The sequence below is a fragment of the Watersipora subatra genome, chromosome 8, assembly GCF_963576615.1.
Source record: "Watersipora subatra chromosome 8, tzWatSuba1.1, whole genome shotgun sequence".
Classification (NCBI taxonomy): Eukaryota; Metazoa; Bryozoa; class Gymnolaemata; order Cheilostomatida; family Watersiporidae; genus Watersipora; species Watersipora subatra.
The window spans coordinates 17,084,026-17,099,391 of record NC_088715.1 but is presented as its reverse complement, the minus strand read 5'-3'; positions in this window follow the sequence as shown (position 1 = coordinate 17,099,391).

Here is a 15,366-nt window from a genome sequence, read left to right as displayed (position 1 = left end):
GAGGTTTGTAATGACAGCTACAATTGACTAGATTTGTTGATGGATATCACTACCAGTTAATTTTCAATGTACCTTTGGTATAATTTACCGAAACTAATATGTATGGTTTTAGAAAAAATGGACATCCCATTTAAGGAGGCCAACTTGAAACTTAAAACCAATGTTATTCAAGACAGATTGAACCTATAAAAACATACACTGGGTAGACTGGTACACTGAAATACACCCAAGTCCACCGCATCACTACCTTCAAGTCAAGGCTATACATACTGATAGAACACATAGTCGACTCGGGTAGAGAAAAGTTAATACGCCTGTGATTGGCAGTAAAAGTTGATATTCAATGCTGAATGTAAACCTTACATATAACTCTTTGACTGACTACATTTAGTGGGAATACTGTTGCATTACAATTGATTTTTATAGTCAACTAGCTAAATGCCTGGCGATGCCCTAGTAATAAAAAAAGGCATCGGACAGAAAATTTATTTTTAATTAACATAGATTTACAACCTTACCATTCTAACCCTTAAATTTCATATAGTGAAAAAAGCGTTTTCGTGACCTTCAAATGAATTAAAAGTAAAAATTAAACAACTGTAAAGGATTTCAAACAACTGTAACTTTTAAATTCCATATCATGGAAGAAGTGTTTTGTTGAAATAAATCAGGAGGAATAATAAAACTGTAAAGGTGTTTAAATGTGAAATCATTAGCAAGTAATGGCTAAATATAGTCTGATTTGCTACAACTACAATGAAAAGTTATTTGCTATACAATTACAGTGCACCCTCAAGATACGATTACCATCATACATAGTTTCATCTTAAAAAGCAGAATATGATTTTTTACTCCACCATATGAATCATTCTTTTAATACAAATCTTATTTCATAATCATAAATTTTATTTCACCTTACAAATTTAACAAAGTTTTCAGCGGAGTTAAAATATGACAGTCAGTGTGCTTATTACGTAATTCAAAATAAGAAAGACACCGTAATGTTGTTCACTGCAACTATTTTCACAATGCCTAAAAGAGACACGATGACCGATTTGTCTCAGTTCCGCAATTTTCATGTGTAAAACAGTAATATTTCCCCTTTACAACCGGTAGCAAAATTGGAGTTGCAATCCCTTCAAAGAGAAATATTTAGTGGTCAAAAAACTTCTCGTAATCTGCTAACAAAAATGTAGTTCATTACGAAAACAAGCATCGTTCGGGCCTTGTTGTCGAATTAGGTTGAATTAGGTTTTAATGAGAGCCGCTAAAAGTATGTTTAAAACTTTAGCGGGTAATTGCTTTAGCTTACTTAAAGCGATTTCAAAGTTTATGTTATATGTACCTCTGTCTTGAAAGTAAGAACTCCCTACAGCATGCCCTGTTTCTACTGCGCATACACGCTGTACATTGTAATGTTACATTTTATTGCAGATCATACTCACTAAATACCCTAGAGTTTTTGTAGGTAACTAGAGTTACTAAGGTTAACATAATACTTTGTTGCTAATTTTTAGTATTTACAGCACTAATATAAACTTTTGGCGACTTTTAACAAGGCATGTTTGCATTATATGATTACATTGGTTTCTATACCCCTACATACCATTTTTTCACCATACTATGTCAACCCAGAAACGGATCAAAATCGTATTATGAGGGTGCACTGTATATGATTTTACTTCGTTTTAGTGTTGACATCATGAGCCGAAAATATTGTATAGAGTGGCACACAAACCCATAGTATTTATCTAATGCAAACACGTCCTGGTAATAGTAATCAAAATCATCATCATTAAAAATTAGTAACGAAACAATATGTTAACCTTAGTGACTTTAGTTACGTACAACAACTTTAGTGTATTTAGTGGTTATGATCTGCAAAAAATTTAACATACCAATGTACTATGTGCAGTACGTACTTTGGAGAGTTCTTACCATCGAGACCTACTTGTAACATAAACACTGAATCTAACTTAAATAAGCGTAGCTTACTAAACACACACTTGAAGGAAGTTTTAGTATGCATTTTAATAAACCTTTAACTAAAATTTTTATCCCCCATACGTTTGTCAATAAGTTTTTACCATAAATAATTCGCAAACAGATAATGCATCAGACCCACCAAAGTTTAATTTCAAGAGAAGTTGTTGTTGATACCGTATGGGGAAAAACATTCGCCCTAGCATGGCGAGGACAAAAAAGCATCGTGTTTCAGTCAGTTGAAAAATATTTTACAACAGGGGCATCGTAGCCCGTGGGTGCAATGTATTAATTAATATGTGACATTGCGTGCGCAATCGAGCAAAGGGTATATGATATATGATAGGAGCTATAGAATTCCAAGAACTGTGTAGCTCAGTGGCTAAACGCATGGTTAGTAATTTGTAGTTGCAAAATCCATCACGAAGTGAGCTTTTCATTCCAAGATTTCAAGAGCTATAGCTACACAGACCGAATCATAGATGGACACTGAGATTTATAGTTATACGAGGTGAATGCCCGTGTAATGAAAGTCTTTGCACAGAAGAATTATTTTTATTTAACATAATACAGCAGTTACCATTCTAACTTTCCAACTTCATATCATGGGAAAAGTGTTTTGTGCAGTTGAAACAAAATGAGAAAAAAAACAACTGTGAAGGTTTTCCCAATTTGCCAAACAACTCTTACGTTTAAACTTCATATGAGGAAATGTTTTTGTGCAGGTCAAATAAATTAGGAAACAAAATAAATCGACTATAAAAGTGTTTAAATGTAAATGCAAAATAATTAGCAAGTAATAGCTAACTCAAGTCTGTTTTGCTACGATTACAATACAATATGATTTGGTACTGATACAGATAATACAAACTGAGAAAACATAAATAAAAATCCTGAATATGTTGATTTTTTAATAACAATTCATGCATACAAGTGTGTGTGCGTGCATGCAAAAAAGGTTCCTGTTCCAGCAGAAACTATCCATCCAAACTTTGAATATGATGATACTGGTACCTCTCGGTACTGGTACAAATGTAAAAATGAGATATCAGACTGTCTTTGTCTGGTACTTCGTCTGACTGAACGGAGAGAGAATGTAGAGGCTATTGTTACCCAAGACAATACAATTGCCCACGTGAAAAGAATTAGCCTTCACCGACTGAGCAATAGAACTTTACAAAAATCCGAAATAGAAGTGTAACGACACATTTGAAATTGAAACAACACATTTAAAACATGCAAATTAAAAAAATACGTAATGGTAAGAAAAAATGAGTTTTTAAACAATTTCAGAAAAATAACTAAATGCAAAAGGTAACATTGCTTAATAATCAAAAGTGCACATTCAGCGTGTACATATAGTATATGGCAAAAGATAGACAAAAAAAAATGCTAAGGACTGTATAGCTCAGTGGGCAAATTGGTGGTTTGAAACTTGTGGTTGCAATCTCTGTGAGTTCAAATCCAGCATGAAACGAATATTTCATATCTAAATTTTAATAGCTGTAGCTGGACATACTGAAGTAAACATTTACAGACAAACTTGGAGATTAATACATATCGATATAGTTGCATATAGCTGTCTTTCATAAAGAAAAGTATAATTAAATTAATATCTGCTTACAATTATTATCATTGAAAACTGTTGATGATCCACAATAGACCATTATTATGAACTCAATGCACCTACACTACAACACAATAAAAAACCTATGAAATATGGCTGCTGTTGGTTTATAACAAAGGTTAATTTCGAATAGCTAATCTATTTGTTAATGCAAAGCCTCAGGGTGGTATATGTGAAATCACAACAAAACACAGTCAAACATGGATAACTCGAACTTCACAGGACCGAGCAAAAGTGTTCGAGTTAACAGAGCGTTCAAGTTATCAGAGCACTGTCACAAGTCTATGTATTTATTTATTTATTAGTAGATACATGTACATATACAAACTATAATATAAATCAAAAGCATAAATGGCTTGTTTCAAATTAAATGCTTCTAATGTAAAGTTTAAAACTTTTTCATCACAAAGTATAGTGATTTTTCTATCACTTGTGATTGGTTTGTTGTTTGAGGTGATGTTATTGCCAGGACATTTTTTAGATTAAAATTGGCAAAACTTGATCGTTGTTGAAATGCTCAGAAGAAAAGACATCTTTTTCTTTTGAGTGTTTTAACCAAGATCAATTTTGCCGATTTTTCTTAGAGTTTATGCGATGGTTACCTAACTTTTCCTTGCTTCCGAAGGGCCATCCCTAAGCGGATGTTTGGTAAAAATCGAATTTCACCAAACCTTCAGAAAAGTCGTTGACAAAAATATTTTGCCGATGGTGGTAATAACGACGCCTATGAATTACGAAAAGTTAAGGTTTACCTCTATGGCTTGGAATAAAGTGACTTTCTAAAGCGATAAGAACCGTTTCGGTCGCCGTTGGGCAAAAAACTTCGAGTTAACGGAGTTGAGGTCGAGTTATCTAAAGCAATTTATCATTACGTGGGAACGGACCAAAGCAACCGTTCGAGTTAACCATGTGTTCGAGCTATCCGAGGGCGAGTTATCCAGGTTTGACTGTATATACTAGGTAGTGGTTGTGTTTGTAAACCAAGTTTCACAGAAATGGGTTAGGATGGCCCAAAACTGACATTGCCCTGTATTCAAATTCACTTGATCTATTATGATATCAATATCCTGATTATCTCATTATTCAAGTTACGGTAGGTGCTTTCAGTTTGAAGCCAAAAGCCAATCTTATAAAGAGAGCCAACCGAGAAGCTATAAGACATTTGGATACAACAAGAAGGCATGAACAGGTGCAAAGTTTTTACCAAAATGAATAAACTAAAAATGTTAAGATACACTAATTTTCTCGAGCATACGTAAAGCATTCGTGTTTTGCTGCTGAATGTTGATTGGTTACCGACAGATGCCCCAACTTAGTATAAACATTCTGTTTTGGAAAAGACGATTTGTAATCAGTGGTAAGCGTGAACAGTTTCAAGTTATTGATTTTCTTTGAATAGCCAATAATTTGATATTAAGTACTTTATATACAATTAACAGAATTAGTAAGCCTAATCATGTATGCTTTTTCTGTCCAATAAAGCGTGTTCGAAGTAATATGATTTTTAAGAGGAGGTTTGTGGTTCTTAAAATAATTTAAAACAACCCGTTATAATAAATCTATTTGAATTTTATCACTCATATTGTATGTGATTATCATTTGGACTATAAAATACCCATGAGCTAAAACTATTCATGAACAAAAACAAATCATAGAAACTGATTTTGCTCAAAGTATTATCAAAACTTTGACAAGGCAAACCTTGGCTGGAAACCAAGCTGCATTTAGACGCTTCATATGAGACACTGTTTCATTTCATGTACTTGAAAGCAAAGACTCTCACTCATACCACTGATGCAAAGAGTCACAAGTACTCTAGTCTCTTTAATCCTAATCGTTATAGTAGAGCAGGAACATGAACTTATCTTTCAGCTTATTCCTTCAGAGGGTGGGCTACTCAAACAAAGATGTTTCATAGTCAGAAATTTATGCTGAATTCAATTATAATGTTTCTACACCTATGTGTTTGCACATTTCTGAGCTAAAGAGCACTTTTGAAATGGGAAGGGGCAACTCCAAGTTTGCTTGGAAAACCTTACATACCAGACAAAGAAAACTATTTTATAATCTCAAAAATTAATAAATGCTTTTATTTGAGATTAGGTGAGTCAACTCTCAGCACTTCTTAACCCATGCCAAGGATGCAGCAAAACTGCTTGTTTCACTTTCTTGATCAGTCTGTGAATGAAACCCTAGTCAGAGTGACGAAACTTCAATATGAGACAGCCAAACAGTATTCAAACAGATGGTAGATATTGGAGGAGGAGAGCATTCAATGTGAAGTTGCTCAAAAATTGCTAAGCATTGAGAACTTTAATGAGAGATCAGACTTGTTATGTCATTAGGCCTGTTATAAAAAGTATTATAACAAACTTGTTAAGGAAAGAGCTGAGAAAAGACATGAGAAGAGACAGAAAGAATGTGATACAGCAAAGGAGGTGTGACTAGATATTTATTACTTTGCAAATTCATGATGATTACTCCATGATGATGGTACTTTGATGGGAGAAAAAGAAAACATTTTCAATTATGTCTGCACATTTTGTGACCAGCAAAACTAACTCTTTGCAGTTTCCATGACGTGTTATAGCCTACAATTTGGACATAAATGTATAGACAAATTGCATGTATGATCCTTCCTTGGTTTTTTGCATATGACCACACAAACTACGCTAGATATGGCACGCTGTACTATGCAGAGATGACTAATTTGAAAGTATCGCTTAGCAAGGTGTATGAGGCTCTTATGAAGAAGGGGTATTTTACTTATCAATCACGACATCACTGTCCATTCAGCTTTATTGCTTGTGATCAATCTATTGAGCAAACAGTTAAAAGAGACTCAGTCTCACGGTGGAATCATAAGGTTTACCAGGAAGTCATTGGCCTCTCAACGCTGGACTCCATCTCACCTGGAACGAACAGCTGTTTATACAGACATGAAGAAAATACCAGTGCTTGGTGATTCGGATGCGGCAAGTTATGAGATGCGTGAAAAGGCATGGAAGGCTGATGAGGAAATGAGGGAAGTCATGAAAGACTCATAACAGCAAGAATAAATCCATTTGCGTTTCAAACCACCAAGCTAGTACATATTACCAGTGGTGCAAAAGCCTCCATTGAAGTGAAGCAGTATTTTGAAATGGCAAATGTGATAGGAGAGAAACAGCTTTCAGAATTTGTCCAGAAGAGGTTAAGCACCCAAGAGATGGATTTCAATGCATCTATCAAGTGAAACAAACTCAAAACCTTCACCACAATACCATCAGCTAAGAAGAAATAAAAAAGAAGTCCTAGAGTGTTCGCACAGACTGTTTGAGAATTTGGTAGTCATCAGCCAACAGCGTAACTTGGCTTTGAGAAAATTGTTATCATGCTCTCTTGGCAACATCAGCTGGTCCCTGACTAACTCTGATGGCTCTATACTGAAGACTGCCAAGTTGGCTCTGATGGCTGCTGTTGAGAAAGATGTTGCTGATCAACCATCAATTTATGTTAACCAGGATCAGCTACCAGTCTTTGACGCGGTTGTGGTTGATGCTATGGCCGAAACTCAGACCCTGAAAGCTCCTCCAGCTTTTGCAATGGATAGTTAGTATTGCAAGCATGTATCACACATGTGGTGTGGATTTTGTTTGTGACACATACTCTGATATCAGCATTAAGAAAGGTGAAAGAAGTCGTAGAAGCGTGAAAGGAAGGCAACAAGTTGCTGTGTTTAGTCCGAACTAATCATTGCCAAAATGGTCTGAATTTTGGCAGATGGCTCAAACAAGACTGCACTAGTGAAATTTTTAAGGAATACATGAAGCAAGTCAACTGTAAAGCAGAAACTAGGTCTTGTAACAGCTTTTTCTCAAGAATGCCACATGATCAGCTATGACCTTGATAGATCAATCGCTGTAAGCCAAATACACAATTTGACATCAGACCACGAGGAGGCAAATATGCGCATGTTATCACTTATCGCAAAGATAATGGAAGACATACCCAGCTCAAAAGTTCTAGTCAAGTGCCAGGACACAGATGTTTTCCTAAGCTGTCTATCTCTAGTGGATGAGTTGCTATTACAGAAACTCATTTACTGCTGTGGTAAGGAGCAGTAACTGTTGAGATATGTAAACATAGGCTGTCTGTCTACCACCCTCACACCCGAACGATGCAAAGCACTGCTCGGGCTCCATGTTCTAAGTGGATGCGACAGTGTAAGCACATTCTATTCCAAAGGAAAGATAACTTTCTTCAAGCTGCTAAAGAACCATCCTGAATTCTGTAACACACTGAAATCATTGGGAACAGATTTTGAAGTTGATAGTGCAATAAGAAAATCTATTGAGACATTCATATGCAGATTATATGGTGAAGAGACAAATTCCATCAATGAAGCACGGTATAAGATCTTCTGCTCACCATCTCGCACATCACAATCAAACCTACCACCCACACTAGATGAGTTAAATCTCCATATATCTAGAGCTGCCTATCAGGCCGCGATATGGAGAAGAGCCAAGCAAATCATCATCAATGCCCCATCCCTCCAGCAACATGGTGTTTATGGAAGGTGGAGAGCTTAAAGCTAGATGGATGACACAACAACCAGCACCTCCTTATGTGCTCATGGACATGTTTTGTTGATGCAAAACTGGATGCCAGTCTCATCGCTGTCAGTGCAACAACCCAGATCTCAAGTGTACGGACATGTGCAGATGCAGCTGCTGTAGCAATAAAAATAAAGAGGATGGAGATGAAAGTAGTGATGCAGAAGACTCAGATGACTGAATTAGAAGGTTATTATTCGAGTGGTATTGTAACCAGAGGTGTGCTTCACGTTTGATTAGAATACATATGTGTCATACTGTATAAAATACCGACTAATTGAGATTTCACTTGCATAATAAAGTACACGGTTCCGCATAATAAGCATTAATGATGAATATATGTATACTAAAATATTCTATATACATGGTCTGAGTCTTTAATAATACTTCTCATTTTGTTTAGTAGATCTGTAATAATATTGGAGTTGCGGAATAACAAGGACAAACTGTAAAGCTGCCACAATATCAACCAAACTAGGAATACATAATATTATATAATACACTTATAATATTATTCTAATATTTGAATAATAAATATTTTAGTGTTATTAGAATTGACTTCAACTTAGGTTATTGCTAAATATTTAATATTTATATGCCATTTTCATAATCACATTGTTGGCAGCACATAAAACATTACAGACATTTATTTAATTAAAATAATATATTAATTATACTGCTCAAAAATGAACAATCTGAGAGGTGTAGAAACCAGATATTTGAAACCAGCTCAAAATTCTGATCTAGATACTACTCTTATTAAATAGCCCACCTTCAAAAGGAATAAATCACTTTTTTGACAGCTTTTTGATGCCCTCCTGCTCTACTATTATACACGTCAGCATAAATGAGGTTTTAAGTTCTGTCAGAATTGAGTCAATGTACTCAAGACAAACTAGGCTTGATTTGCAGGAGCAAAAACTAGAATAGTAAATAATATCATACAATTGTGAATTGTGTTGTTGATGACTAGGGCTGTCTTAACAGTGTGAGAATAAGAACAGTAACTCATATTGTTACTGATCTAGACCAGAATGAGAAGATAACGGATTAAAGATAGACTTGTACAAAGCTTTAGTTGATTTTAACAGAAATCATAGGTATTGTTCTATCATTTGCAATTGTTTTTTTATGTTTTAGGTGATATGGCTGCTAAAATGTTTTAAGATAAAATCTACAAAACTTCATCACGGTTAAAAACCTTAGTTTTATGGAGGCAGTTAGCAGAGTTCCTTATACTACTAAAAGATACAATCTTGTATAAGTGCATATAAGGATTCTAATTATTTTATATGGCAGAGCTGGCCTTGTACAAGTTGCTATTCCCCTCACATTAGCTGTTAAAAGTTGTAGTTGTATGTCCACGTGCGTAGTCACATACTTCATGGTATTGCTTTTACCGGTGCTACGCACGTACTAATGTTTTGGTTTGTTCCCCCACCCAATATAAATATAAGTCATGCAGGCGCCGCTTTTGGTTTCCTGCTTGGTGACAAAATATGGCTTCTAAAATACTGTCCGAAGGGTAATGTTCAAAATCCTGTTGGTCAGCCTTTAGATAGTAAGCAACCATAAACCCAAACACGTTATATAGTGCCCGAGTTGTTTCAATTGATTTTATGTTAAAAAAACTGGGTTGTGTATAGAATAAATTGATTTAATAAGTTGACGTTGGGGAGTCACTCGGCAAGAAACACAAAGCCCATCCTCTCACAAATTTTGTTTGGTACAATGTTGTGTAATGCGGTATTGTGTTTCAGTATTAACTAGATTGTGTATTGTATTTTGTCATTGAGTGAGTCGACATTTTTAACTACTACAATACAATAGTGGTATTTGACGCTGGCAGCGAGAATATTATGTTAACAAATTTTAAAACTGGAGTTGTCATAATAGTTTTACTAGTAATATTGGTAGTTTGCTTGTGGAAATTTTAACACTATCAGTCAAAATGGAAAGGTTTTTATGCCCTGAACCACTGAAAGAAGGTGGTGATTCGCCAGAATAATGGAAGAGGTTCAAGAGAAACTACAATTTATTTCTGGTTGCAACAGAGAAGAGTGACTGTGCTGATGCTGTAAAGGTAACACTGCTTCTCTGAACCATTGGGCCTAGGGGTTTAAACATATATGATTCTTTTTCATGGTCTAGTGAGGCCAGTAAAATGATCTATAAGCAAGTATGTAAGAGATCCACCGAGTTTTGTGCCCCAGGGTTAACACCGTTGCGATGACTTATCAGCTTTTCACAACCAAACAGGACAGCAGGACTATAGACGAGTTCATTACAGAGCTGCATAGGATTGCTCGAGACGGTGACTTTGGTGCTATGTATGATCGCGTGGTTCTGCAAGCTTTGATACTTACTGTAGAAAGTGACCAAATGAAGCTTAGAATGTTTGAGACACCAAACATCAAACTGGAAAAAGCTGTAGGATTGGGTCGGTCAATTGAAGCGTCAGCAAGAGATCTTATAGTATAGAGGGTACGGTGGCGGAATATGTTAATGCATTGAGCTTGTATAAAAGAAATGAGCCAAAGCCAAGGAAAAGCCAGTCAAAAACCTCTCCTTCTGCAGCCAATTGCAATAGGTGTAGTGGAGTACACCCCCCTCGTTCGTGTCCAGCTTATGGTCAGAAGTGCCACAAATGTTTGAAAATGAATCTTTATGCACGGTGTTGCACGGTTCGCAGTCAGAACTTTCAGGATGAAACTAAGAAGGAATTGGTACATCAAGCGGAACTGCTGAATTATTCTACAGACAAAGAATATAGCAACAGTATATCCATCCCTATGAAAAATAGGAAGCTGTTGTCAACACTGACGTTATATTCTCTTGCTGTCACCCGACAAATTGAGTTTCAACTTGAAACAGGTGGGACCTGTAACATTCTTACAGTCAATGATTACTGTGCACTAGGCAGTCCTAAGCTACAAAAGACTGATACTAATCTCCACATGTATAATCAAACATCTTGCACACCATGTGGATGGTGCTACCTGAAAGTGAAGGACCAAGGGGGTGAAGAGATAAAGTTAGGTTTTCTCGTGGTGGAAAGTCGCCAACATAGTTTACTATCAGGTGTTGCATGCTTGGAAATTGAGCTTTTACATTTGTCTGAAACAGTGAATTTTGTGTCCGATACAGGTATTCAAGGTATGCTGCTTGAGTATGAGGACGTATTCGGTGGTTTGAGTGAGCTGCCAGGAGAATATCGCATTGAGTTGGAGTCGTCAGTAAGGCAAGTGCAGGTTCGCCCACGAAAGGTGCCATTGGCAATGAAAGCAGAAGTAGAGAAGGAGATCAGGTTACTCGAGAAACAAGGAATTAGTGAGAAGGTTGACAAACCATCAGCTTGGATTAGTCATAGGATTCCTATGAGAAAACCAAATGGAAACATTAGGATATGTAATTATGTATTGACCCCCGAATCTAAACCGAGCAATTCTACGCAAGCATGTTGCAATGCCAACTTTAAAAGACATACTCCCACAGCTGAAGGCTGCAACATGTTTTTCTCTTTGTGATGCAAAGAGTGGTTTTCAGCAAGTCAAGTTAGCAGAAGAGTCAACAGATTTCACCACTTTTTGGACTCGAGTCACGCTACAAGTATGTTAGAATGTCATTTGGAATTTCTTCGGCCCCTGAAGAGTTTCAAAAGAGGCTAGCAAATGCATTAGAGGGATTAGAAGGAATAGCTGTGGTTGCAAACAACATACTAGTACTCGGAAAAGATCGGCAGGATCCTAACAGAAATCTCAAGAAGTTACTGGAAAAGGCTAGGATGTCTGGCCTTAAAGGTTGACTTGCAACAAAATTCACATTACAGTTATTTGATATGAAAAGATTCACTATGTTTTACTCTGTTGTGCTGTAGGTGCCAAATATGTGGGAATGTGATTACAAGCTCTTAAAAGCTAAAAAACGAACAGTTAATCGCAGCCACACGAGACCGCCGTAGTTTGGATTCTCTTTCCAAAAGGGCTCAAATGTGATGTAGCTGTGTGAGATGGTTTCTGTTTGCACTTTTATGCAGCCTTATTCGTCGAAATATTTTCACAAATATACTTCATGCATTCAATAAAGCCATGTCTATTGTTCTTACGCGTTTGTTTTATTGTCATTGTAAATGCTGTCACTTTTAGCAGTGATATCTTACAACTTGCCGTAAAAATTCATTTAATTGTTTAGCCTTATCTCGAAGGACTACATATCATTGTCTGATAATTATGACAAGCCTGTCGGTCACCTGTGATAATCGAAAAGTGCTGCAAAAAATTATTTGCGAAGTATTGGGTCATATGATCAGATTATGACTTGCCGATTAGACCAGGCCGAAACAAAACTGTAAAGTAGCGAGCCTCTATATTTGATACGGGACCTTCGGTAAAACCCAAAGTGTTTGTCATAAACTAGTGTTATGATAAGTTTTATATTGAGCTTTTTATTGGCCTTTCAATTCACGTGAGAACATCCGTGAGAAGACAATAAATAAATTTCATGGCTACGTCAGAGAAATAAAGAGATTCCAATCTACGGCAGCTTTTTGTTTTTGAGCTTTTAAGAGCTTGTAATCACTTTTCCACACATTTGGCACCTACAGCACAACAGAGTAAGACATGGTAAATCTTTTGATACCAACTAACTGTAATGTGAATTTTGTTGCAAGTCAACCTTTAAGCTAAACAAAGAAAAATGTAAATTTCATTCAGATCTTCCATATATATGTCATATCCTGACCTCAAAATGTCTAAAACCGGATCCACGAAAGATAGAGGCTATTCAGAACATGCAACCACAAAGTTCGGCTGAGGCAGTGAAGAGGTTTTTAGGTCATGTGACATATATGGCCAAGTTTATTCCAAACCTATCAGCTGTGGCAGAATCTCTTCGCAGGTTGTTAGTCAAAGAAAGATACAAAGTTTGCTTGGGAGTTGAGTCAACAAGATGCTTTCACAATGATTAAGAAAAGTTGACTAATGCTGAGACACTCCAGTTCTTTGACACAAATGCCCCGATAGTTGTTTAGACTGATGCTTCTCCAGCAGGTTTGGGAGCTACGCTACTTCAGGGAGGAAACCCAGTTACTTATATTTCTAGAATTCTGACGGATAGTGAGACAAACTATGCCCCTATCGAGTTGGAAATGTTAGCAGTGGTTTATGCTGTGTCCAGGTTGGACCAGTACGTTTTGGCCACTCTGATGTCACCATCCACACAAATCATAAGCCCTTAGCCTCCATCTTTAAAGACCAGTATTTAAGGTTCATCATCGTATGCAGTCAATGCTACTCTCTCTTCAGAGATATGCAGGAATGAAGCTGGTTTGGAAACCGGGTAAGGAGCAGCCCTCAGCAGACTTCCTTGCTCGGGATAGCTACATGGAGGAGCCTTCTGGGACACCAGAGAGGTCGCATGTCTTTGCTGTGTGCGAGGTTCCCTGTGATCTGGCATTGCCTGACCAGATTTATGAAGATCTACAAGCTGCTACAGAACAAGATCTAGAGTTGCAGATGTTGATGAGATGGGTGTTGGAAGGCTGGCCTAATAATCCAAGTGCAGTTCAGGAATCAATGAAGAAGCAATGGTCATTTCGAGATGAGCTAGCAGTAGAAAAAAGGCTCATATTTAAAGGACTGCGTGTGTTGGTGCCCAGAGTTCCTCAAAAAAGTATGTTGGACAAACTGGTTGCCAGTCACCAGGGAGTGCTGGCCAGACTACGCCGCGCAAGACGGTCTGTGTATTGAAAAGAAATGGCTGAAGAACTTACCAAACGCTGTCAAGCCTGTTCGGTCTCCTTGAAAGATGCCCAAAACAACCCAGAGAAGAATAACACACCCATAATGTCTCACTCAAGGTATTGAACAAAAAAGGGGTGGATCTGTTTGAACAGCAAGGGAAACATTATGTTATGGCTGTAGACTACACCTCTGATTATTGGGAGCATGAATGTATAAGCAGTCAGGACACTTGTGATGTGATCACAACACTGAAGAAGATCTTTGTCAGATGGGGTATTCCAGTGCAAGTCCAGAGTGATAAACGACCCCCTGTTTACATCGCAACAGTTTGTTCATTTTGCCAAAGAATGGTGCTTCACTCACACAACAAGCAGCACACACTACCCTCAATCTAATGACAAAATAGAGTCTGCTGTGAAAATAGCCAAAAAAATTCTGAGATGTCCTAACCCAGAGTTAGCATTGCTAGAATACCGTAATACAACAACAGAGAACATGACCACCAGTCCCATAGAGCGTCTTCTTGGCAGGTCAACTCATTCCACACTTCCTTCTGACGCCAAAATGGGGTTGTCAAGTGCAGAGCAGCTCAGTTCTGAGGAGAAGAGAGCTAAAAGGCAACGAACTAGAAAACAGTACAAGTCGTCTAAGAATTTATCACCTTTAAAAATTGATGAACCAGTGATGTTGCGGAATTAACGAGCACACCAGAGAAGCTGGAAAGAAGCTCAAGTGCACAAGACACTTTCAGATAGATTGTATGCAGCAGTGTGCGATGGTGAAATGTTTAGGAGAAATCGACGTGATCTTCGGCCAAAATTACAAGTTCCAGACAACAACCAGACTGATCCGATTAGGCAGCCATGTGAGGTAGCAAAAAGCATGGGCCGCCCTCTCCGAGTTCGTCAAGAAACAGCTTGGCTGAATGACTATGACCAAAGTTAGTCACTAAGATACTGAGATATTGTTTGTCTCTAATAGATTTTATTTTGAGTTTTAAATTATTAATTATTATTATTATTATTTTGAGATTTATTAGGTTTAGTCACTTTAGTTTGGTGCTTTAGCTTTAATGCGATTGGGACAATCTGTATGATTTTGTTTTAGAAAAGAGGGAATGTTACATGTTGTAGCTGTATGTCTACGTGAATAGTCACAAACTTCATGGCAGGGTTGATTCGATATATATCGCTTGATATATATCATCGACATACATCGCCGATAAATATGATATTTTTGTGTCAAAAAAATCGATATTTTTAAAAAATATCCATTTATCATTCCGTTTTCACCTCACAATTATTGCTAACAGTCTAAAAAAGCTAAATAACATCTAAGATCATCAAATACTTGCATAAGGGCCTATTAGGCTTATCCAACACAGACAAACAAAGACCAATTAATCAGTGTTTGAGTT